The 23626-nt window shown below is 40.8% G+C and overlaps 1 long non-coding RNA gene across 1 annotated transcript in view; it reads right to left on the bottom strand.

Annotated features, from left to right (window-relative positions):
• The window catches only part of LOC130156529 (uncharacterized), a 208630-nt gene that overhangs the window by 24705 nt on the left and 160299 nt on the right, over positions 1–23626 (bottom strand). The window contains exons 4-5 of the long non-coding RNA XR_008824455.1: positions 19540–19638; positions 8270–8421 (exon numbers count right to left, since the gene is read on the bottom strand). This is a non-coding gene — a long non-coding RNA (uncharacterized LOC130156529). The remainder of the gene's footprint in view (positions 1–8269; positions 8422–19539; positions 19639–23626) is intronic.

The following is a 23626-nucleotide window of genomic DNA, read 5'->3' as shown; positions in this document are numbered from 1 at the left end:
CACTTTATCAATCATCTGCTTTAATTCATACAGAAACTCTCGATCAGTTGCTGGAGGCGTACAAGGCCAAGTCCGGGCTCCCTCTGTGTATACAGTGGATGCCTGACCCTCATGTCTCAAAGCGTTTCCTGAATTTATGGGGAGATACTTGCACGCTCTGGCATGAGATTAGCACTGTCCATGGCACCTTACAAAGTATCTCAACCAAAACCCTCCTCTTGGTGGTACATATAAACTCTACTCTAGACATAGATCTGACATTTTAAAATGGGCAACCTGTCATCATGAGGTTGGGGTAGCACAAAAGAGGAACAAATCACTGCAAATCAAAATTCTGGAGTGAATAAAACCAGACCACATGACAACCATTAGATAATCCAGCAACCCCAAAATCACTGTCCTCAGCCAAAGTACCACCTTGTATTTTTGATGCCTAGGAGCCCTCGACAGCTACTAATAGGTTTTAGAGGAAAACTGCTTCCACACCATTCAGTATCCTGATGAAGCATTTCAGTCTTTAAAAAACAAAGTGCCGGTCTCTCCACAGAAAAATTTGTTACTGGGATTCTATTAGCAAACTTTATTTTGCTCCATCTCAGTATCTTCTGTCAAGGAATATTACCCTCCGATCTGGAAGGTCAGGTCTAATAATAAGGTAACATTTTATAGCTATGCTGAGATGACCTAGAAAAAAAGCATCTCTTAACAGTTTGAACATGGAAACCTTGACTTCAGTAGTTGTCATTTTTAAGGCAAAAATGATACACTTCTTAAAAAATGTACTTTTCAGAGATTTAAAATGCTGAAGCTAGGCCAAGATGAATGACTAAATATTTAAGTTCTATTTTAAAAGCAGATTTTGAACACCAATAACAGCAGAACATTTTTCTGAGGAGTTCCATATAGACCTTAGATCATATTATTTCCAGAGACAAATTTTCCCTTCTTCTGTCCCTCGTTCCTTAATCTTTAAGGTTAAGCAAAGAAGATTAGCCCCTAGGTTTCCTGAGAGACCCTTACAAACCGCATACCAGGGGACCTCAGGAGACTTGTATGTAAAGAGAATGCCAAGATTCAACTCAGAAGTATAATAGTTTCAAAAGATTTTTAATGGGGTCATAAACAAAGCACACCACTATACACAGAGACTTACCAGCGCTAATCCCGTGCCTGTTTTCCACCCACAGATTCACATGAAAATCTCAGGAGTCTGTATAGGAGACAGTGGCTATTAAGCAACTATTTAGCTTTTTGTACTATGTTATTTTGGGAGGGAAAGGTCATGTCCTATAAGCAGTGACAAAATTACAATCTGGAAGTTTTGTCAGTACAACTGCTCTTACACTAGTGACTCTTGTTGGAAGAGCTAACTTGGCCAAAAATCACAAACCAGCCCATCTCTGCCCATCATGCCTCCGTTAGCAGATGTTGGTACTGTCACACGGGCTGTTTGCAGAGCTATAAGCATAGGTTTTCTGTTACAGAACACAGCCCTGAAGCAAACCTCCAATCAACTCAAAAGTCAGAAGCTAAAGGATAAAAAAAGTGAAAACAAAACCCAAAGTGACTAGCTCTCTGTTTCTTCTAATTTCCCTAATGGTATGAGATTAACTTTGGAAGTAGCCACATGGAAAAAAGGTAGAGAATGAAAGCCTCCCAGTTTAAATTGTCAACATCTTGATACCTCTGGCAGGGATATAACATTTGCAGAGCCCAAGGATTGGAGGCCATTCAGTTGGAAACTTTTGCTTGTGGGACTAAATTCCTGCCCACTTGTATTTGAGAAAAACCTATGTGACTATTTATTTATTTAAGAGATGAACTTAGTTTTATCTGCCAGGCCAAGTGCCAGTGCTCCTCATTAAGTTCTGCCTCTCCGAGTTCTTCCTGCAATTACAGTTAAATCTAACCCTGTTCCCTCCCTGTCCTTAAAGTTGGAAGCAATGCTCAGTTAAACTGCTTCAGGGCTCCACTCCGGGGCTCCTTCTGCAACGCAGGGAAAGAATGCAGTATCTATCTGTGAATAAAGAATTCAGCTATTAAGATTTTCTCAGTTTTCCATAAAGTTTGAGCCTGGGCACAGTGGGGACAAAAAGAACAAAGAGACTTGCTGGAATGCAGATAAGCAGTTTGAAACATTTACTAACAGAGAGAGGAGGGTGAGACGCCTATCGCTTGTGCGGATTCATGGAACACAGACATGTTTTAATTTAGCATAATGCTCTATAAACAAGGTTATGAAGTAGCACAGCTGGATTTATTAGCTTTTATACCTCATTCACAGTTTGAAGACTGAAGTGACTCCTGTGCACTGGATTAAAGGAAAAAGTCATAAACATTACAATACTAAGCGTACACAGTATTCCTTGTAAGTGTTTTAGAAAGTCTTTCTTCCTAGGAAATAGAATAGGCTTTCTAAGTCTATTTTTTCTAAAGCAAAAAGGGGCTCTCAAACACAAGCAACTCCTCTGTGCTGCAGTTTCCTTTTACAGCCTTCATCTTTCTGAATTTCTGCAGAGCTCAGAAAGAAAAAGGCCAATTTATTTATTTGGCAATTCAGCTTTCTAGACCTTTTCCCGGAAGAGGACGGCACTAAAAAGCTACGGAAGAGGAAACACTAGGAGCTTCACCTCAAGTGCTTCCCTATATAAAAAGTCATTTGATGAAGGCTACATACTGGTCTTGCTACACCTCTCTGTGTGCTTTAGTCCCAGGCTGTAAGAGAATCCTAGCCATTAGAAAACATTAGATTCAGGGTAGAATTTAGGTCAGCTCAGCATGGCCCCAGGACACGCTATGGAGACTTTCAGATGCTCTCATAAGACAGAGGAAGGCAGGGAGTCATAAGCAAAAACCCCTCTTTCCAAGCGAGAAAAGGTGAGTTTCCCAGTTCACTGCTAAGCAGCAACAGGGCAATCCAGTAATCTCATTTACAGTGATAAAACATTTGCAATCAATATATTTATCCCAAACTGACATCAGCATAACTTAAAACAAAGCCGACATGGTCTGTTTAAGATAACAGTGATGAAAATTCATTATGTCAAATACCACCAGAATGAAGGACTGTCAGTAGAGAGCTCTCAGGGAAAACTGGGATCTGAAAAGCCTTCTGATGGTGGCTTTTTGCCTTCAGTGACTGCAGAAGGATAAGGACAAGGATAATTAGCCTTCGAATTCAGGTGAATTATGTAGTGCCTAAAGGTGTGGTTCTGCAAAAGCTAAAACTCTTCACTCCCTGCCTCTCTGCCCCTGCTGTGTTTATGACCCTTCCCTTCTGCTTGTCTGAATTTGCAGTGAACCAGTTCAGGGAACCAAGCCAAAAGAAAATTAATCAGACAAAAAAAAGCCAATAGTTTGCTGCTAGCTTAGCTCCCTGAAGCAACTCACCAAGCACTTGACCTGATGTGAGGGAGGAGGATGCCCAGGGCTGCATACACGGGTGTAAACAAACCAGTGTGTGTTTACACGCGTGTGTAAGGAATGGGAAACAAGACAACAGCGGCACAAACCGAGACTGGTTTAAATTGCTGTGGAACCAGAGCTCAAATCAAGTGGGATGAATCCAGGCCACGCCACGTGTTTCTTCCAGAGATTATCTTAACATCAGACTGACCTGACAAGGTAAACTGGCCGGTTTACGGATACATATATACATATAAACTCTCACGCAATTTTGACCGCGGTTGGTACGTACGGCTTTACACTTTCATCTGTGTACCACAACATGCATGCAAATCACGAGTTATGTATACAATGTAAACTTTATTTGCCAAAGAGTTTTTGGATTGCCTAAAGACTTTAGGTCAAATACATTCCACACTTTAGGTTTTATTATAAGCAAAACAAATGTTTGGTTTTTTGAAAGGAGATGTCTTTTGTAAAGGCTATAGCCAAAAGAAACGTGTTCCTATTTTCTTAACAACATTGTGGTGTAAACAGCATTTCTTTTAAAATATTCTTTTCTGGACTTTGCAAACACAAATTCTGGATCACTAGATCCAGATAGGTTACATAGGACTGAAAGCTTATGGGAAATTGGCTAATAAAAATGAAACTGAACTTTCACTGCCAAAAAAAAATTTAGAAGTAATTAGAAGGAGATATTAAACGACAGAAAGCAGCTGTGAGAGAAGTAATATTGAAAACACAAAAGGGTTAAACAAGTATAGGATCACTTCAATCACTTGATACAGGAACAAATAGGCATAACCTAAACAAGAACATTTCAAAGATGAACCAGATAAAGAAAGCAAGCCATCAGAAACCACAAAATAAAATTAAACCAGTGGAAACCAATGAAATGTTACAGGGAGTAGTTCCGATTATCTACAAATAGAACCATCCTGTAAAGTTCACCTGTCCCTCGTAATGGCACGGAGTGAACAGATCCCTGTGTGCTTAAAAAAAGATCAGGTTTAAGTCTTTGGTTAAGCATTCAAATGCAAGCTGTAATTATTATTTCTGTAAAGTTTCTATAAAACATTCTTATTCTGAGCTCAGTTTATGACGCCTGTACCTTTGACATAAATACCTTCTGTACAATTTATTCCAGTACATCAAAACCAAACCTCCAACCCACTGCAAGAAGCAACCTGAAAACCAAAGACGTTAAGCAGCAGCAGAGATGCCATTTGCAGGGGCAAGCCAGGAATAGCTGCCAGTCCAAAATGTTTCAGTTAGGGCCTCTACTGAGTAAGCAGGCATGGGCAGAAGTTGCTGAATTCAAATACAGTCAACTTTAGCTTTTGAACGCTTGCTTAGATCCTGTATATCTGATGGATGATATCCGATAGCGCCATTTCTGAAGTGCTCTCAGATGTGGAGCATCCTTACTCCAGCAGCCCTAACAGGAAGATGTTTAGTATCTTTTCTCAACTCCCATTCATCTGGGGTTTTAATATACACAAGCCCAGTCCGGTTGCCAGGAAGGCAAAGAAAAGGTCAACAAACTCCTTTGCTGCAAGTTAGTTTGTCAAACTCCATTCTCGGCAGCATGACTTTACATGTTAATGTGAGTGTTTGCCTCCATGTCAATAGCCCCTATTGTGTGCATTTGTAACATAAGATTTATGGTAACGCTTGCAACATTTTTCAGGCATAATAAGCGTTTATTCACCATCCCAGGTCTATAAGCAGAGGCCTGACAAGTAATTATTGACACATTGTGCAGAAATAAAAGCAGTGGGCGAGCTGCTGTTGCGAATGGCAGCGTGGGTAGGGGGAAGGAGGGGCTGTGTCAAAGGAGTGACAGCCTTGGTGCCCAACATTGTCAAAGCCGACATTGACTTGCAGTGTTCTCTGTGCCTGACTGTATTTGTGCTCCCTGTCACTTGGGTGTGACATGCCAAAACATGAGGAGTGCTTCTTTTCTCATGCTAATGCTTTGTAATGACAGCTTTGTGATCCCCCGGGCTGTGTTAGTGCTCAACAAGTCAAGGTGTGACAGGCAGTAGACCCCTTTGTCAGCGAGTGCTGTACTGCCCTCATCAAATACCATACTTCTCCTGGACGAAAATGGACCTAGAGCCTGAGAGAATACTGGCACCCGACTGGCATCGCTGGGCAGACATCTGGGGACAGCAACTGCACATGTACCTGTACGCACAGCCGTTTTCCCTGGTTGCCTGCCACGCTAATTTACCTTACCGTGCTTATCACACAGCCTTGTGCCACCACTGGATGAGAAGGGAATGAATCTGAAAATCTATTCCCAAGTCATTTTTCATGAGCTGCTTCCCTCTTTGAGGTTCAAAGCTGGTTTTCTCTGTTGCATGGGGAACCACTCGTTACCTTCAAGCTAAGCCTAGGAAAAGTGATTTTAATGGTGTTTTAGCGTAACTGGTAAACTCGGTTCAGATAAATTCAACCTCTGAACAGCACAAGGTATCACCAGACAGGATTAGGATGTATAAGCAAAGCTGGAAGGTTGCACGACGCCTACTTATGTTATACTTGGCTGTAAAGCTGAAAGTCACATTAGCACCAAGTTCATCCAACAAACCAGAGCAGCCCTAAAACTGTGCTTTATATGTGAAGGAAAGCTGGGCAGGAAAGGGCAGAGTTCAGGCTGCCTAGACTAAGCAATGAGTTGGATTCACAGGACTGGAGCTTGCAAACGGCTTGGAGAAGCGCATGAGCTTGGCTACTTACATGAAGTTTATTCAAATGATCCAAAACTCAATGATCAGCAAAGCTGGTCTAGGAAACCTGCCAGAACAGGCTTTTTCACAAGATTTATGGTGCTTCCTGCCTCTTGTTCCCAGGCATAACGAGGAAGTGAGCTGAGTAAAAATGGAAAATATTTTTTAGAAAAGTTATGAATCTCTTTTTCAAAGGTCGAAGAAGTTCACGGCAAAAAAATTGTGTGAACTTTCAGTACTTTTTTCTTTCTTATCCAAGTTTTACCCAGCAGATGAGCGATAGATTATTAATCTGAAACGTTAACCGTATTGATGAGAAAGACAAAGAACAAGTTAACTGCAATCTGAAATCAAAGCCATCATATTAGAAAGTGCAGGTTACTTAATTTAATTATTTCTTATCCCCAGCAACACCACTGGGAACTAAGAATCCCATTACATTAGGCATCCCAAACACAAACCTACAATCTGCTCTGTACAGCTTGGTCCAAGATTTCAGCACAATAACTACAACAGGGTTAAGGGGGAGAGGTGGGGGGTGGAGAGAGGGACTTGAATGAAAATCATTTTATGATCTGAATTCTAGCATCACAGAGGTTGAGATTTTCAAAGCTGTCTATGACATCTGGAGACCATCGCTCCCCACAGAGGTACCACCATCTCATGTATTCACAGAGCTGCGTTATAATCTTTTTCCTGCTCTATCACCCCACATGTCAGATGCATGTGAACCATGATCTGCTGAGCAGCTGAGTCAGGGGGGGAAATGCAACAGTCCTGCACAGCAGGAGCGATGATGCTCAAAGGACACTACTTGAAGGTACTTGCCCAGCTGCAATGCAGAGTTGAAGTCCAAACCTACCACAAAGCTCAGCAAACCAGATAGCCATTCCTGCCTTGTGATTTAACCTAGCACACAGTCTTGCATGAGTCAGCTTACAGAAAGCTCAGGTGCCTACACTCTCATCAACCCTGAAAAGCAGCCTTAAGAGCTTGAAAAATATGCCTCAAGTTTTTTGTACAACTTCTTTGGTTGCATTCTAGCACCATGTGACATATCTAGTCTCCTTGAGATGGGCAGGGTATTTGTTTTTCAAAGTGGGTTTAGGTGCTGAACTAAGTGTTGATAACATCTGAAACCTTGTTTATTTTCCTATTTTGTATCAGATGATTCATTAGCTCCTGGAGGATTAAAATGCCTGTAAGAACTTCAGTTTAGTCTGAGTCTGGATTCAACTGGTTTGCACAAAAGCAACTTTATAAACCTTCAGCCAGATCCACAGTCTGAACAGTTCCAACAAAGAAGCGAACTTCTGAGATCAATGTAGGCTAGAAACAGGCAATCCATCCACTGGGGAGACCAAGTCTCTGTATCTGATAGCTGACCTGCATTTTCTTCTGCTTTTTCAGTCCTCACTCTACTAGAATTAGCCCAAGTCCAATAGCCTTTCCCTGCTTTCACTGCAGATCCTATTACTCTTCTGATTTCTGAAATCCTCTTTTCCAACAATATGCTCTGAAATTTGCAAATAATAGCTTGCAGTGAACTATTAGCTGTGCCTGGTGTTTCCACTCCAGTATTTCCATACACAAAGAAATTAATTTGAGGGCTCTAGAGGGTCTGCATTGACGTTTGCACCTTTCATTTAGCTGACATATCCAATTACCCTTTACTTTTAGGTTTACCTTTGTCTTCATGGAGCCTGGGATCCACAAGCAAAATCAAAATAGGTAAGTGCCATTTCTTTCTCTCACCTCTGTTTGCATGCCTGTCTTCTTTGCCCTTCTTAAGTCTGAATTTCCTAGATAACATGTCTCAGATGCTAGAGATTTCAGATGGGACGGGGCCACAGGTCTCAAACTCCCAATACCTGTAGATTTGCTTGGAGAGGAAATGGGGCTAATAAAGAGAAATTGGTGTAAAACTCAGCAGGAATAGTATCATCAAATAGAGCTCTTCCGGCCAGGGCCCATCAGAAATACAAGATTCTGCAAGTCTCCAGCAACTAATCAATGTGCTGATACAAATCTGCTTTCAGCCTGTTGGAGCTGCTCTGTTAAATTGCCCCGGTATTAGACATACATTTTACGTTTCCAATAAGACCCGATGTTGCAGCTAAACCTACCTCAGCCGTGCCTAGAGGAAGGCAGGCAAGGGAGGGGATGCGGCCATGTGGGGCGATGCTGTCCCCAGGAGAATGCAGCCTGGTTTGAAGGGCTCCAGCACAGCCTGTGGTTGCAGCCGGGTAGTGTGGTATTAGTCAGAAGCCAACATTTTCTGTAAACAGACAAGAGGATATTTGCTACATAAATCATGGTTTAATCAACAAATGAAAACCTTTGATTTTACTTGATCTATTTTCATTTAATTAATGCAAAGGTTCCAGGACAAGAGGGTATTTTACTGTAACTGGAACTGGGAGAACTACTTTTGGCGAGGCTTGCATCGACACTAAAACAGGCTAGAAATGGAATGACAGGCTTCTGGGCTCATGCTGTCACAAACAGTCACATTTCACCAAGCTGCCTTGGGGCCAGCAGGAGATTCAGAACTGCCAGTTTTAATCAAAGGCATTATGCCCCAAAGGTGATTCACCCTGCCCATGCACGGGGAGAGGTGCTGCCCAGCATGGGAACCTCCAGCATGCGGTGCCAAACACAAAGTCTGCTGCTTCCTTTTAGTGTGAAACCATTTGGAACATCTCTGCCATTTTTTTCTCCCCCTCTTCAAAGTGATGATATTGATGGATGGGTAAGGTCCTGTACGTGGCAGCCACGAGATACACAAACATAGTGCTCAGTGAGGGTAAGCCTGTGATGTCTAAACAGTAGCGCTAATGTTTTACTCCATTGTTAAGGGAGACTGCTTTTCAACAGGCTGACAGGGTGCAGCTGCTGAGCTCTTTGGAAGCCGTTTTGTTTCCTCTTGGCTGTGGTGTCCCTGGGGAACAGCAGCACGGTGAGACGGCATCGATAGCCATGCGGACTGCAGGGCAAGAAGCACGCTTTCCAATTAATAGACATTTGCAGGGAATTTTGACAAATGGGTCCATTTATTGTCTGATACATCAGTAGAGCTGAGGTGGTATGAAGCAGGCAGACAGTTGCCTGTCACTGTTCAGCTGGGTGATGGATAGCTGTGTCTTCTGGCTGCCCTGCAGGACTGCGGTGGGGAGAAGGGGACACGGGAGGGCGTGATGTCCAAGGTGCAGGCAGCTTTGGTGAATAGTGTGTATGGCCATTCATGTTCAGCAACTAATGTTTGGCTTTTGGTGCTTAAACTGCAGAAGAGATGGTCAATGCAAGGCCCAGGGAACATTACAGAAACCATGTATTTAGTCAGCCTGGGCTTAGACATCGGTTTAAACCATACAGATGTTATTTTAAACTCCAGTGTTTACAAATAGTATTATGTGTGCTAATCATTAGCACAAGCCTGCAGCCAAACCACGCCTAAAGTTTCTTCCCTCCTTCGGGTTTCGGTGGTACCAAAAGTGACCATCTCCATCAACGTTGTGCCCTGGTATCCACTGTAAAACTGCACAGGAAAAGTAAAGCAAAGCAAGCTTTCCTCCAAAAGCTATGCCATCCATAAGCAAGAGAGAAGTGCAAGAGGGGATGCAGAAAGCACAAACATTAAGCCACACAGCGGGAGGACAATCAAGACCACCACCCAAGTCTTCCAAATCTGAGGTCACAAGCCCAAGCAGTCATGGGCACATAAATGCACAAGCATGAACACACATATACTAGATATATGTACATGTGTTCCTAGACAAAAGTTAAATTAAAATGAGATTTGGATTAAAATTGAGTAATTATTGACACACTGAAATAATTTCTAAATCAACCATAAGAAAATTCAATGGCTTGGTTAATCTAAAAAAAAATAATCCAGACAAATTATGATTCAGCATACATTTAAAGGGTCCTCTGGTTTTTATCTCTGCCCTGGAGTGATGCAAATTGCTTTGGTTAAGGCATTTTAGTGTTTTGGGGCCAGGCTTGCTTATGTTTAGTGATACCATCATTTTTTAAGAGACATTTTCCTAATTTGTGTGGATTGGGTTCCAAACTTCTTTGTACTAATTCTAATTTTTAAAATTAGAGTAATTAAAATAATAATACTAAAATAATTAAAATTAAAAATTAAAATAATAGTACCAAAATAGTTGTACTACTAATAAAAACATGTACTAGGTTCATGTTTGCCACTAACTTTTAGTTTCTGCAGTTTTCAGGAAGACTGAAATCAGTTGTCAGTTCATATTTCACACTTGGGAATGACCAGATCCCCAGGAAAACAGCTATCTTGCACATATGAATATTCTGGCCTGAAAACATTCTGGTCTAATCCAACATTTCCTTTCAGAGCTTTTTGGTTTGGGTGTGAGCTACCAGTGATTGCTCCATTGCTTGAGCCCTCAGGAGCCCAAAGAACACACACTGCATCGTCCTGCAAGTCATTTGCTTCACAGGTAAGAGCCATCTGAGCCTCCACCCAGATCTCTACGAGCACAAGCTCAGACCCTCTGCCACCAACTGCACGGGGAGGGTCTATATCCCAACAAAACCAGAGCCAGCACAGCCTTGCTGGCCTCGCCGCTTTTGAGGGTGCCTGGAGAACAGCTTAGGCACAGAATCCATCGGCCCTAAGCCCTGCCTCACTGTAGGACATGATCACTATTTGAGCAATCACAGTATACCTAAGTAGGAGTATTTGTGTCAAGAGGAAAAAGATCAAGTGTCCAACTACAAGTATCTAGTGGAAAAAGTGATATTCCAGTTTCTTTACTAACGCACTGATTTTTCAAGTAATTAACTCTATTGTCAGCCCTATAAGACCTTTTTGTAGCCCTACACTGATGCCAGGCCTCATTTCCTCATTCCTTTTAATTGCACCATGCTGCAATTTAGCAGCAATTGGCAAGAGGCCTTGCAGAGAGGCAGCCATCTTTCAGGGAAACCTGTAAGGGTTATAAACTTGCAAAGACCAATTTTTCCAATACTGAATGTACATAATACATCTCGAGTTAGGAGCCTTCCCAGTCCTGCTGAGCTGTTCTATTTTCCAGAAAGCAAATGACTTTGAAATGTTCTCTTCATCTGACACAGTTATCCAGCACCTATTTACATGCAAATCTAATAAAGTGGTATTTGCAGTTAAAGACAAGATCACTCTAACCTAGCTGTCATGGAATTGGTTTCCTCTTAGCAATCTTTTGTTTATTTATTTATTTTAAATAAAATTATTCTAAAAATATTTTAGCACGTAGCAGATCCTTGTTGAACAGGCCAGGCCAGGCCAGTGAGTTTTGGAAAGGGAAACGGTACGAGACAAACCACTTTGGCTAACGTAATCTGGACAGATGAATGGCTGATCTATCTTTAGGCTGATCCAGTTTTCATCAAGTTCAAAATAAGGCAAGGCAAACCAAGGGCATCCTTCCCTTTTCATCATTATACATTTACTTTATTCAGCACAGTCCTCCCCTCATGCCTCTATGGAAATATATATTAAATAGCCTAAGTTTTCCAACCATAATAATTCACTTGTAAACTTCTAGGAAATTCCATTAGTACAAGCTCTCCTTTAATTTAGCTTCACAACATCTGGTGAACACAACAGTATCACTCGCAAAAAAAAACCTTTCAAGTTGAACTTCTAGTAGGTTTTTAGGGAAGACAGAGGGACATCGTGGGAGAGCCAAACACTGATCAGCACACAGCAAAAGTTGCAAATCACCGCAGGAATTCCAGGATGATTAAAACCACTTTATAACTTTTTGTCTTTAATTTATGACAGCTGAGATAATTGGTAGCATGAGGAACCACCCTGATTGGTCAAAAGTAGTACAAAGCCTTGTGTACAAAGGGCCAGTTTTGCTCCCATTGAAATAATTGACAAAACTCCCCTTGTCTTTAGTAAGGCATAATTTAGATTCTAAGTCTTGTTGATGGCATGGTTTGAAGGTTTGCCATAATGCCTTCCTTTACATCCTTGTGCTCCTGAAAACACCGACACACAGATAATACACATGGTGGGACTGGGCCAGCTTCTACTCCAGCCCTCGTGGTACTGTACAATTGTCCCAGTCCTACCCTGCTGTTAACCGACAACCTCTGTGTTAAACGCTTTTTCACTGCCACAATAATTTATTCATTATTGCTAACTTAACCCACACAAGCCTGAGGAATTCCAGAGTAATAGCGCAATTCAAGCTTACATCTCATCCAGCCTCCCAGCTGCAAAAAAGAAAACAGCTTGGCGTTCCACAAAGCTTCTTTAAAAATCACAGTAAAATGGCACAGAAATATGAATTAAATGTTTTTCTGCTTATCTATTCCTTCAGTGGTTGTTCAGTGTTCCTGGCTAGGACAGTTCCATATACATTTAAAATATCAATCTAATCTGCCCAAAGAGCTATTGATTTATCAGCTCCATCTCAGTGTCGCTATTGAATGTCTTCAGAAATCTGCCAAATATGTCTATCCTTTCCACTACTTCTATCAGTCCTCTAGCCTCAATGTCAGCTCATCTATTGATCCGAAAGCAGTTCTGGTCTTCCAGTCTACTAGCTCGCTCTCCTCTCTTCATATTGTAGATGTGCTTGTAATTGGCACATGAAATTTAAGGATAATACTAACACTCCCTCCCCAACAACTTTTATTGTATCAGTCCAGTTCCTCTGAAATAAAATTTATGCAATGAAACCAAAGAGGGGGAGGAATTAAAAGAGAGAATAATTTTTAAAATATATGTGAAATAAAGAAGGAGAAAGTGTATCTTCCCCCAGTGTATATCCTTCTTATTAATTTCAGTGAGTATTTTGAAGAGTAGCCTCAATTTGCTGGAGATTCAGTTTCTACTAATAGTCAAAAGAAATGCAGAACTTCCCTCAGCCTGCCTTGCACAATTTCGGCTCTGTGGGCTAAAGCCAGTGCCATCCTTTTTCCATTAACCTGACCCAAGGCCCTTTGCCTAGAAATCTCTTGAGACATATTCATCTTCCTGTTCACACACAACATTTGTACATCAATTCCGAAAAAAACCTTCTGTCACAATTCATGCAAAATATGCAAAAAATATACTAAGCAACAACTTGAGGAATAGTCATGCATTCCACCAACGATCAACTGCTATTTGTGAGTACAATTAATATATAATTAATGATTATTCCCCACTTGCCAATGTGTTCCAGTCACCTATTTCTTATCTAATAAACTTCTGCAAGAACACAAGGCAAAAAAGGGGAGCTGTCATTTGTTTCCATCTGTGCTGCTTTGTGAAGTCAGTGACATCTGGAAACTTGACACAGCAGCACAACGCAGCAATCCCCAGCAGAAATGAACGGCTCCCATTTCCAGGACGTTTTTCATGCATTATTCTGCTGATGACAGAGAAGTGACTCAAGGAACCAGCTGACAGGCAAACAAACTTAGTTTAACTTATCTTTCAAATTCTGTTTTAATGTTCAATTCTTGCCTTCATCAAGAGTCCAAAGCCTTTTGAATCTTGAATTCAGCTGAGCAGGTTTTTCAGGAGCTGGATTTCCTATGAGCAAATGCCATACGAAAGCAGATTTCATTCCAAGGAGGTGTTTCACAAGCCTACTAATAATGCTGCATGCGAACAGGCAGAGGGACAATAATCACTTGGGTAACCTCCCCAACAGCCCCGTCACTAGAAGAACAGGCACTTTGGGGAATGCTAAGTTAGGCAAAGTATGATTATAACTGCTGTTTATTTAAGAACAGCAAAGACTATGCCCTACAAAGTCTGCCTGGGTGACTGAGTAAACCAAAAAGTACCTAGAGCTGTTGGAACACTTTTTTAAAGCAAAACAATAAATTTGATTAAATTACAGAACAAACATTTATAAAAGCAAAAATTAATCAACTTCTGTTTCTAATGCACATTCACCAACTGCTTTTACTACACTGAAATGCAACGTACTTGGGAATTAACTGTGAAATGCACTGTTGGTATTCAGTCTCATCTACGTATATTTAGATTTTACTGATAAAAACATTGACTAAGGATACAGTATTCAGGTCTGTGTTATTCCATATTTTCTTTTAAACCTGTTAAGTTATACTGATAAAAATTTTAATGAAGATTCAGATGTATGTATGTAATGAAGATAGTTGTATAAATATCACTTTCTCTGGTGTAATTAAGTCACTATGAACACAGATTTGAACACAACTTCAGAAAGCAACCTTATATAACTATACCTGTAGAGGATTCAGGACTTAAAACTAGAACAGTGCATTTACAGTCGCATGGTTTTCTAATGCAAGCAAGGCTGTAAACTGTATTTATAAGCACTGCCTTCTGCAGGAATCTTGTGCTTCACTGGGTTATACACAGAGCTCTTTGCAGGATCAAGGTCTCCATCAAGCAGTTTATATACATAAATAGAAAGCTGTTTGCACAGAATCTTGCACTCCGCTTCTTTACGCGAAAGGAAGCCACAGAGGTTGGACTGGTCCTAAATCATGTCTTAGCTCTGCTTTTCTTCAAATAATTAAAAAAAAAAAATGGGGGACGTGGTTGAAAGAGAAGGAATTATAACAATATCAGCAAAAGTAATCTTTGAATTAAAAGTAAAAGGTTTAATAATTTCAGCATTCCCTCTTCATGACCACACGGGAAAACAACAAAGCAGAATCTGTTCCTCGTGCTTTGCTGTTCAACAGAGCGAGTTTTTATCAATGCAGACTTAGAGGGTATCCAGGAAAGGTCTGACCTGGAAGGAAAACTGTCAGGGAGAACCAGAGGTGTCTGGTTATCTCAGCAGCAGTGAACAGCTACAGCTCCCTCCCTTCCATAAGAAGCACAGCACTAAGGTGGACCAGACCCAGATTTGTTCTAAATGCTGACCACCCAGTGGATAATCCAGCAACTAAGACAACCAAACAGCCGCAACCTAATATCTACCTGATGCTGTCACAGGATCCATTGCAAGTTTATACAACTTGCTTGCTTGCCATTTCATGCAGATTTGTATCACAGGACTCATATATTTAATGCACCCTGCGTGGCTCCTAGAGTTCTCCAGATCAGTTACTGCTATAGAACTGAACTCCATCACCTGGAAAGAACTCTGGATTTCTTTAGGCATGTCAAAAGCCTGCTCCACCATCACCATCCCTCTGTTAAACTCCAGAGGGATGACCCCTACAATCTAGTATATAACTTGCCTGGGCATATAATGAAACCTGAACAGAGGAAAATTTGAACGACATGATGAAAAAAGAATTGGCCAGGAGATAAATATTTACATTACATTTGCAGTGCAAGGTAAACAAGTGGTTAATAATCAAGTTGCTTCACCTTCTGTGATCATAAGTCTTAGAAAGTGGAGAAGGAATTCAGAGAACAAAAACTTTAGGGTGTCAGCAGAATAGAAAGGGAAAAATTAAAACAAGCAGTAGTAATCAAGGATTTCAGGCCCACAGCCCAGGCAAGAGTCTGGAGCTAAAGGTTGTGTTGTGCTAAACTTGGCAAACCAACCACAGCTATAGTCATGGATGTTCTATCTTTTCCAAACCTGCTCTTCCACTCCTGCTGGACACAAGAGGGGGGCACAAAGCCTGCTCCCACAGGGAGGCAGGAGTGTTTGGCTCTCGACTGAGTACACTCAACAACATACAGGTCCAGGTCAGAACTCCATTTTTCTGAAAAGGTTTCACTGAAGACATTTCAATGTTTGCTTTTTTTTAAGTCTTTGTAGTTTATGACGAGCACTTAGCAAACCGAAAACAACGTTCTTCCCCCATTTCCAAGCATGCATACTACTAGGCTGTCAGACACAGGGAGCAGCACTGCCCACAGCACCCTCGATGGCACTCCTGCTGCTCCCCTTGCCTGACTACAGACGTCCATAGCAGCCAGGGGCAGAGCAACAGCAGCCCAGCAGTGCAGGAGAGCACGCACCTGCCCACACTGCCCGTCCAAGTCTTCTCCATAGGACCAAGCCACTGTTGCTGCCTGTGGTGACTCTGTGCTCCCCCATCACACCCCGTAAGGAAGGGCCACCTGAGGCCCATTGGTCAGATGACAGCCTCAGAAGGTGGCAGAGAAGCCTGCGGCAGAACTGAAATCTGAAACTAGGTTTCCCTAGTTTATAGTTGTTGCTGCACGATCTTTCCATTGTACTAGCTTAAACATCCTCAAGTTGCTTCACCGTTCTGTTTTCAGTCTGGCAACTCCAAAAAGGGAACACGGTTCCTTGAGATATGTGACTAACAAAGGAGGGACCTACCCCTGAAAAAACTAAAGGCATCTTTGCATGGGATAAACCTTTTGTTTACCTTTGTGTGGATTCTAGGACTCGGTAGGAACATGCCCCAAGTGAATTACCCTGTTATTGTAAAGTAATGCAGCTAATGCTGCGAACCTGATTGGGCATGAGTACAATCAATAGAGATAAGCAGAAGCAGCAGCCAGATTTGTTGAATAAATGAATTCTTGCAAGTTACTTGCTCAGCTGCTCCATCAATGACAAAACTCCCATCGATTTCAGTGCGAAGTAGGATCAGGCCCTGATTTCTGACACTGCTGATATCAGGAGTCTCTTATATAACAGGTGATATAGAATTAATTAGATTTAAAAAAAAAAAAAAAGAAACAAACCTATTTCCCTGCCCCAAAACTTCCATGGACCCCTGCCCTACAATTAATCATCTCTATTATTAGTCTTTCCCCCAAACTGTAAAGCAACAGACCAGAATGGCAGTGCCAGCATTACTGTTAAGAATCTCACAGTCCTCATTAATAAACTTAATAGAGGCATTGGAGTATTTCAGGAGTGTAATAGGTTACAGACTAAGGGCTTTCCTTTGGGTACAATTTTATGTTCTTGCTTCACACAAAAGTAATGTATTTATTCCAGCGTTTTTGTCGTCTTCTTTTTTTTTTTTTTCCTGGTTGGTTGGTTTTTTGAAGCACTCGGTTATGTTCTTTTAGTGATATTTGCAAACTGATAAACATAGGGCTGCCCACTTTGTTTACCCAAAAGAGAAAAAGAGTAATTAAAACCCAGGATTAACCAATTTGCATATTCTGAGGACTAACTCCCTCACAGGTCAAGCATCCTTGGGGCTGGAGAAATCTTGACCTGTGCCCTCAAATTGCTCCTTCCACAGAAGCAAGAGGGCAACACAAACCATAACCATGGGCCACGGTTATGCCAGCAAACAGGCTTTTACCATTGTAGACATAACTACATAAAGGGATAACTTATATCGCTGTGTAAATGGGTGTAAACCTAGAACAGTTACAGTTTCTCTAGCTTTCCACCTTTGCCAATGAAAACAAGCCCCGGACTATGAGCGCTTGCTCCTCTTGCTGTAAAAAGAATGGCACATTTAGATCAAGAGGAGAGGTTATTACTACTGCCTGCCCAGTTCATTACTAACTGAAGAAGAAAAGGGTGTAATAAAGCCATGTAATCTTCTCGGGAGAGAAAAAGAAATCTTAGAAAGTTTCAAGTCACAGTTCAGGCTACAGCTTCACAAAGCAAGTCTTGAAAGCACTCTCCTCCCACTTACAACCTCCCTCTGGCTGATGAAAAAGCATGTCTGCAGCAACTGTAGAAATCGACCCCCTGGAAGATCAAAGTTAATATATTTTTCAGCTGTCTAACACAATGCAACGACCAGAACGAACCTGGTGTTAACGTGGAATCCCCAAGCAACAGGATGCAAGAGGATTCAGCAGATGCACAATAGTAACAGAGCTCTGAAGGACCACCAGTGTGTTGGATGGACGAAACTAGATAACAATTTATGGAGGAGTCTTGTACGATCAGACTAAACCTTTACCAAAATGCATTTAGTATAATTGCAACAAATGCTGCAGTTGATGAAAAATAAGCTTAGGACAGACATTTCAAAATACCTCTGCATCAGCCAAACTGTTTCTAAGTCTGCAGAAGAATCCCCATCAAATTCCTTAGAAGCTGAGTTTGGCTAAATGTAAGCACTTCCAAAAATATTTTTACATTAGTCACAGGACTTCTAGAGATACCTAACACTAGAAACATAAATTTCAGTATTCATTTTAAAGCCATTTGACATTTCCCTCATTCTTTGATTTTTTTTTTTTCTTTTTACGTTATTAAATCTTGCTAGGAAATGATCAAGTGGAAGCAGTGTGAATGTGAAGTAAATGGGGTACAAAAATAGAGGCCAATAACATACTATGTACTGTCCCTGGGGCACAAGGAGATGTGTCCAGCAGCATTTGGATTAAAAATAACATTTGGAAGCAATACGAATAACCCAAAACCATCAAAATGTAGTTACTTTAATTCACAGTTTTAATGTTTTTATTTATTCAATTAGACCACGATGGCTTTAGTCCATTACCTAGTTAATAAAGTGAATTAGATAGCAGTGCAGCGGTTAGCTCTAGTGCTTTCTATTTTTCTATCAGTGCCCAAGATCTATTTGTTAGAAAAGTGGTGCTGTTTGCATGGCGAGATTCAGTAACTGTCTGACGTGTTTATAATGTGGTGGATCAGGTTTTGATTCTTTCCCCGCCCCCCCCCCCCCCCCCTAGAAAAGGACCAACTCTAAAAACAATTCCACTATTTCAGACAGTAATTCCTGAAGGATTAAGCATGAGCAGCCAGTACTTTTAAAATCACATCTGGTTTTGTCTACCCAAAACAATGTTCTATTTAAGACTTTGCTAAATGCTATTCACTTGCTTTCCTCCAACATGAACTGTTTTTTACAATATACTGGAACACTGGAAAGCCTTTGCTCCAGAACAGGTACTATCCATCTGAAAGTCTGTAAAGAATCTTATCTGCACTCTCATTCTGGAGGGGAAACCATACAAAGCCAACAGGATCTGAGTAAAACCTACAGCTGCAAGAACTCGAGCTACTTAAAAAAAGTACCTAAACAAAAATCAGGGAGGTACATGACTGTCAACACAGCTACACAATATATTTGGCTTTTGTTTAGGTTCTGGAACTCAACACTTGGTTATATTAGAAAACAGATACTTCTTTTTGTTCTTTTTTCTTTTTTTTTTTTTTTTTAACCTCTCTGAATGAAAGACTTCTTTTGAGAAATTTTTTTACAGTAGAGATACAGCTCAGTACGTAGAAATTTATTTTAGTCTACTTTCTGTAGTGACAGACAAAAGTAGTACTCTCCACTAGGAACAAGTGGATATAAGGAAGGTTCTACGTAACATAACCATGTATATAGGAAACAGAATTTAGACAAGAGCTTGAAAATGTTATGACAATCCTTGCAAGGCTGAATTTGTAAATTTTGTAATTTAAGCTTATCTCTTCAGACACCATATTCACACGCTGTTTTCTTCTTTTTAATTACACACTCAACACATGAACAGTTCCTTTGCATTTACCTTTTTCTTGGGTGGCAAGAACTAGAAACGGGCTCAGAAGTCCTTGAAGGAAGTTGTGTCTTTTCTGTTTGTCTCTCTTGATGATCCTTCCCTTTTAGCCTGTGTAGGCACAGAGAAAATGGAGAAGGGATAAAAAGGAAAAGCTCTCATGTATCTCCACCTATCAGATTCTTTGGAACATGAAAACAACATGAAAAATGGATCTATAACCTATAGATTACCAGGAACTATAGAGAGTGCATGTGATTTTTCTCTCTAACCTCCATCCTACAGCCTTGGGAATGTCTATGCCATTTCTAGCCCTTGTGTGTCACTTCTTTCTCTATACACTTTCATATCCACACACACTCATTTTGCACTCTGAACTGAAGCAATGACCCATTCCTTGTGATTAAATTAGCGTAAGTAATAAGATATCATAGAGCTGATTGATTTCCCCAGCAATAGTTATTAACCAGCTCAATTCAGAGGAAAGCAGAGCCATTATTCTAAACATTGATTCCTGAATAGGACTGCAGGAGAGGAGCGTGCTCAGATATATGTAGTGTGCATGCAAACAAATCTCAATCCAAAAAAAAGAAAAAGTAGTGGCTACCCATCCCAGCTGTATACACAGAATCAATTTTCCTTCAGAAAAAAAGAGACATGTTGGGTGATAAAAGGGGACTATGTGAAAGATGTGCTAAAGTTGCCACAATTATGAATTTGGTTCAAGGCAGTAGAGACTGAAATTCATTTCATGCAGGCAGTAGCTGTTTGGGAGTTTAGGCTAAGTAAATTAGGGAGCTTCACCTATTTTCTCATGGCTGAGTCTTCTAGTAACGAACAGAGCTGGCACAGCTGCATCTCTCCGAGAGCCTTGGTTGATCCAGTTCAGCACATGATCATCCAAACACAAAGACACTTGGCCTCCGAGAGCACCCAATTAAACACCAAGATTGCTATTCACAGATTTGCCCTCTCTTCTTTTGCATCCACTCCTCCAGCTTTTTTTGTGATCCAAACACCCTGTTAGATCCCTCCTACTGCCTTCAGCTTTATTTCTCAGCTGCTTTCTACAGGATTTGAAGTCACACACCACCACATCATCAGTGACTGTGGACTAGATTTTCCATTTCACTGTGAAGTAACAGTGTTGGCTCTTCAAGTCAAGAAGCCCAAATTCTGTATTATTCAAGGTCCAAAGATAAAATGCCATTCTTCTAGCTTATGTTCAGAGCCAGAAGAACTGCTTTTGATCTTTCTCTTGATCTTTTAGCATCATTATTTCACCTGCTTGGCATCAGTGTGAGGAAACTCACAGCCACTTTTCTTGCATGAAAAGACCACATCAACCCATAAAAGAACTTCTGCTTCCCACAGATGGCTGTCTTGAGTCTCCTGCCATCCTGCTTCTTCCTGGGCTCAAACATCCTTCCCATTATAGACAGGAGAAAAACAACCTTTCCCTCTTAGGGTTGTGCTGCACCTCTGAGAAGCTGCCACCATCTCCCAGTTTTCCACAAAAGAGTGCACTTAAACCGGGTTGTAATCACCATTGGCTTCTTTAGCAAAGCCTCACCAAGATTCAGCATGCACGTTATACTCTGAAAGGTCCTAAGGACCTGAGAACTAGGAAAGCCTGCCTTCTTACAGGAGGGACACTCAGATCTCTCTCATGCAGCTATGCAACAAACTCTTTTAAAGAGAACGTTCAAGCCATAAAACCTTCCTGCAACTAACAGCATGGTTGCCGTAAGGTAGAAGAAGCCAGAAGAGTGAGAGAGACTAACTCGCAGCACCAAATAGAGCACAATCCCTCCTCACATCAGTCTTGCTGTTACCAGACCTAGAGCAGAAGAAAAAAAAGTCTAGCTGTAGGTTCAAAATAAAGAAGTTAATGCACTCGTTAGGCCATGGGTCTGTCAGGAAGAGTTCAGGGAAGAGCACTAGAAGCAGGAGAAGGCAGGCAGTGCTGCTGATTCTAGAGAATCAAAGTACTCTAAGGTCCCGACTGTGTGCAGAACACGCGCATCCTTAGCCAGGAGGATTTTGTTGTGTTTAATAGCCCTATTTAGACTTTTCTTCCATGAAAAAATCTAGGAGTTTTGGAGCCCATGTGAACTTTTTAGGATCTGTGACATGCTGTGACAAAGAATTGCATAGCTTAAATCTTTTCTGAAGAGCAACCTGTACCGCTTCATTTTGAAGTTTTTCAATGTCTTATCTCATTTGAAGCCCTCCTGGTTCTTGTAAGGCAGCTGGAACTTCCTGCGTGAAGGGGAAAAGCAAGTATATTAAGCAACACGAAAAATACATGGTGTGGGTAACTTCAAGAAAGTAAACTGGTATGGACTACAGAAAAAACCATGACAGAAGTCAAAGGAAGTTTGTAGAGCCAGTGAATGAAGCAGTCATACATTCAAGCTATTAGAAACACTAAATAGCAACAAATAGCCCTACAGTACTTCAATTATACTGCCATCAGTTTCAGTTCTGGTCCAAATAGCTCTCTCCTCTTCTAGAATTAGAAATGAGATGTATTACACTTTAAAGAATCTGTGTGAGTGTATGTGTGCCTATGGGACTTTTTCAAGTCACTTATTTGTCTGAATGCCATTGATTTTTCTCCTAATTGTTATTCACTATGCTAATTTCCCTCACAAATCTCACATGCTATTGATCAAAAAGTAATAAACTCTCCAGCAAACAAAACAAGCATTATTGCAATGTTGGGAAAACATCATTTAATATCAATACCATATTTACAATTATCTTTAACCCAAATTTCACCCACGATGCAATGCATAATCAAAATCAGAAAGCTACAGGCAAAAGGGTAATATTAAAAGACTCCCACTAGGCTATTTTCTACTAGATTATAAGAAGAAAGGCTGAAGCAGGACAATCTCAAACAGTTTAAGATATATAGCAAATGCTATAAATAAATGCTGCTGAATAAAGTATAGCCTCCCAAGTCTGTCTCCCTTCTTCTGCTATTTGGAGACAGTCACCATGAAAATAAACTGGAAGTAAAGGCAGCATCAGGATCTGTGCCAAAATATCAACCTACAGAGGATCAGGCCTCACCGAAATTGTGGTTTCTGCTTGCCTTTTTTTTTTCTTTTTTTTTTTTTTTTTCTTTGATAAGGACACACTGGATTCGATCCAGTTTCCAGTAAACGTCTACTGATTCTTACCCTCTGGAGTGGTAATGGTAGTAGCAACTAAGTGGTAGCAATTTATGATCACTGAAGTACTGAATCTTGTTCCAAACATCGTGAAACCCCCCAAACTATCAGCCTTCCTTTTTGCCCCATAATTTTCTTGATTCTGTCTTTAATTTCTTATTTTCATCATGTTAGATTGAAAATAATTGCTTGTTTTCTACTCTAACATACTTTCAATGCAAACTCTAGGGAAGTTACTGCAAAGCCAATGGACTCAACCTGGTGTAAAGTAAGTACAAAGGAGAAGATCATATCCTGCCAGAGAACTATCCCAAATTTGGATGGTTAAATCAGATTTTTATTAATCCAAATAGAACAGATCCAGCTCTTCTTTTGTTTCCTCTATCCCCAAAGTATTTCTTGGTAGAAAATCGACTGTTCATGCTTCAGCTCACTGTGTACATTTTTTATGAACTCGGATGGGAACTTCACCCTGCGCTGGATACAGTGAGCGGGGTTTGCTTGCTGCCTGCAGACAAAACGGCATCACTGGAAGCAAATGTATAACAAATCTCAAAGGTTGGAGGGTAAGGCAGCTAGACAAGAGCAAGCACACACAACTGAATGCCAGGACCAAGACACATAGTTGTGGGGAATTCAAAATCTGATTGAAATCCCAGAAGATATCTTTATTTGGCACCATGGCTCATCTTTATTTTCAACATGAGCATGGTCTCTCATATGTGGGTCTGAATCTTCAAAATTTGTAGGATTTGGATCAAATGTTCCAGTTCAGTTCCACTCTAAGGGAATCTAAGTTTCCCAGTTATTTTCTTATAGTTTTCTCTTCCTGCCCTTTCTGGACAGTTTAAAATCTATCTTTTACTAGTCCAAGCACACTCAAATTCAAAGATACTATTTCCAAGTTGCATATTTCC

Source organism: Falco biarmicus, chromosome 10 (assembly GCF_023638135.1).
Source record: "Falco biarmicus isolate bFalBia1 chromosome 10, bFalBia1.pri, whole genome shotgun sequence".
In the NCBI taxonomy this organism is placed as follows: Eukaryota; Metazoa; Chordata; class Aves; order Falconiformes; family Falconidae; genus Falco; species Falco biarmicus.
The sequence above is the reverse complement of the archived record's forward strand: the minus strand, read 5'-3'. Positions and strand labels throughout refer to the sequence as shown.